We start from the raw sequence: 3,707 nt of genomic DNA, 5'->3' as shown, positions 1-3,707 counted from the left end.
TAGGAATCCATGTACACAATTGATAGTTACTTAATTAGGTTTTAGAGTCTATTCCACAAACATAACCTCTCTTGAACCTATTCTACTATAAACAAAATATGTTCCAAATGAACTCCTAAAGAGGGAGTTGATGATGTTGGCAAAGGACATGAAGGCTATCCCATTAGAAAAAATTACCTTGACCATGATTTGCCTTATGAATACATTGAGATGGATGAAATGTTTCCTTGGAAAGGGTATACTAATGTAAGCTAGAAATTAAGTGGTGTATTTTTACAGAGACAATTCATCACTACCATGGAATGTGAGTGTTTGTGTGTGTAATATGTATAAGTAAACACGATGAAGATTTGATGAAAATGATGACAAATAAACAAGAATGGTGTCATTCCTTAAGAAAAAAAGGGCATCAAATAGGGGCAGAGTTAGAAGTTTTGGCCAATGGGGGCTAAGTATTAACTATGGTCGACTGTTAATAATAGTTTCCTTGTATGTCAATGTTTGGTTCATGATTGCAAACGATGGTTGGATAATAATATCTCTAATAAAGTTGCTAACATATAGGATAAACTATATGTTTAATCTATTTTCACTTTGTTGTCATGCCCCTTGATTTTCGTCTTCAATTATCAACTAAATAAATAAATAAATACTTCAAAATCATTGATTTGTCTTCCAAACCTAGTCATCTTCAACCTCTTGGATGAGATGACGATGAAGGTGGTAATGATAATAATGATAAGAGTAATGAGATGATGATAATGACAATGACTGTGATGATGATTGTTGTGATAGTGGTGAGTGATAATGATAATAGTGATAGGGGTATTAGGGTTATTTTCAATCAGGGCATAGTGGTCATTTCCAATTAGTCTATAGGAAAACACCAAATTCAAGAGGCATGTCATCGATTTAAAGAATATAAGGAGGTATCTAAAATATTTGTAAAAATGTTAAATACTGTTTCATTAGAGTAAGACTAGCCTTACTTACCAAAAGTCCTTGAGCTTACCTTATGGCTTCCAAAAACAAGATTTGATACACTAGAATTATAGAAGACAAAATTCTATGAATTTTGAACAAAAAAAAATATTATATTTATTCATGAATTTTAATTTTAAATTTGGGACTTCAGTGGAAGTTTGATAGCCATCCATTTTCAAAACCTTGGATCAAGCCATATATATATATTAAATCTGAGTTTTACTTGAAGTCTAGAGGGCTGTGGTGTTGGATTGCCAACATGGTAATCTATTTGACAAAAAAATGACATATAATTTCGATAATTGATGAACTTTTTCATTAATACGGTGATAAAGATATTCTTTTGGAAATAACTAATGGTGAAAATATTTATTTCGATGTGGAAGAGTAGTTTAGACAATCTGAACAAGCATTCATAAATACCTTACGAGTTCAGATTGCAAATCATCTTAGTAGTGTGAATATATGAAATAAGGTTATTTTGTTGGGTATGACAGTGTTGAATTCAAAATTTGATGGATTATATAACAATGTTGATTTCAAAATTTTCTGGCTTGTATGACATTATTAGTTTTAATTTGAAAATTGTGGGGTTTTAGAAATTAAAATTATTGTTTAGAAATTGAAAATAGAGTATTATTTATTGTTTAAAAATAAATTGTATTTTAATTTTATAAGAAATAATATGTTTTATTGCGTTTAATAAGAAATAAACATTTTAAACATGCAAATAATGTATAATGTGATTGTAGGGGTAAAATAGATAATTTACCAATTTTCAACAATATGTAATAAATATGATTCTGTGCATTTAACGCTTAAATGCAGAGTTTATAAGTTTTAGCACTTTTGACATCTAAACAAAGAACGTTTTCAGTACTATTTTGACATCTAAACAAATAACTTTTTCAGCACTTAAATTCAGAGTTTATAAGTTTCAGTGCTTAAAGTCTTTTAACACTTATTTTTTTCAGTTTAACAAACAGGCCCTTAGTGAATACATAAGTGTTAGGAGGCTAAAAGGGTAAAATAAGTGGATTTGCACCAAAATCTCAAGCCCACAATTTTTTTTAGCAAGCATATACTTTTATATATGACTTGCTCATTGACCCATTTTTGTGATTTTATAAGTCGGACTATTGTCTAGTTAATTCTTAACTTCTTATATCTCCTCTAACTTCAAAAATCTCAACAACAAAAAAATCTTTTATACTTCACTTTTGGCCAACCTTTGGTAACCACTAACTTGGAGGGTGAGATGAGATGCCTAACACCTTTCTTGTCTCACAATTGAATCTCCTTACCCTTAAATGCTATGATTAGATCAGATTTGAGTTACTACAAACCTAAAAATGATTTTAAAATATCTTTTATGATTTCCATTCACACCTTATCTCTTTGAATGATGACAACTCCTAAACTTACATAGATAAGGTCAAAACCCTTTTGAACCTCACATATTTATAAAGACCTCAAGTAATTATCTAAGTTAGGCACTTGGAGTAGGGACATGAATTCTTAAGGCTGGCACTTGGGGTTGAGACATACAAGAATTTTTCATGTAAGTTCTTGAAATGCAGTCACATCTATTTACCTTTTGCCTCATTGTTCTATCCTTTTCAAATTTGATTTTTTTTGCCCGATTTTGACATTTTTCACACAATTTGGAATATCTACAAAAGATATATTATTTCTTATGTAGTTATATATTTTAATATAATTATTATTTTTTGCTAAGAAAGCAAATGTATATTCATATAGATAAAATTACAAAGGGAGTTATCTCGAATAAGTTTACAACTCGAATAATCGGGTGAGGCAATTTATCTCCTCTTAGACATTGTCTGGACATCAAAGGAAAATTAGCTCCATCTTCAACCAAGTTAGACGAGCTGCTGACAATGGCATAATTCGAAAGAGCATCAGTTACTGAATTACTTTCCCTCCAAACATGACGAATCTTCCAATTGACTCTCGAAAGTCTTTGCTTGATCTTAACTAACCATTGATGCAATCTTCATGGATAGTTGCCTCCATTAATGGATTTAACCAACAATAAAGAAGAATCTATTTCAATTGAGACATTCACATCCTTCAAGTTGAAAGCTACCAAGGCTTCAAAAAGGGTTCCACACTTTACTAAGTTGTTAAAGATTCTCCATAAAATCAATACCCCGCCTTGATCATTTCCCCACTTTCATCTCGAAGAATGCCACCCCCACCAACTTGACTAGAATTTAGTTTGCAATCTCCATCAATGTTAAACTTTAGCCAACCTTTTGGAGGTTTAGTCTAGCACATAATAACATATTTTGAGGAGGAAACTTGAATCATGTGTACACTTAGCTCCAATAGCTTCCTCATCTCTGACAAAGGGGACATATTTTTGAATGTGACATTAGTCGCAAGTTGATGAAACCATCAAAATTGTAAAATCCCAAGTTTTTTATTCGTATCTCGAAGAAAATAAATAGTGAAATTTTGAGAAAATTTTGAAAGTGGGACTTAGGGTAAAACTTTATGATTTTATTCTGGTTATTTTTAATGAAATCTGACCTCAGCATTAGATTCAAAATGACCAAAAAATATACTTTAGCCTGTAAGTATACTCAAATGAGAGTCCAAACAAAAAATTCCAAAATCCTCGATTTTCGAACTATACCAGACTAAAAAAATGAATATTTACTAGAGTAAGAATTTTAAAAATCCAATGACATCATTGG

This window comes from Akebia trifoliata, chromosome 13, assembly GCF_017979445.1.
Source record: "Akebia trifoliata isolate Shusen 1 chromosome 13, ASM1797944v1, whole genome shotgun sequence".
Lineage (NCBI taxonomy): Eukaryota > Viridiplantae > Streptophyta > Magnoliopsida > Ranunculales > Lardizabalaceae > Akebia > Akebia trifoliata.
This window is presented reverse-complemented; position numbering follows the sequence as displayed.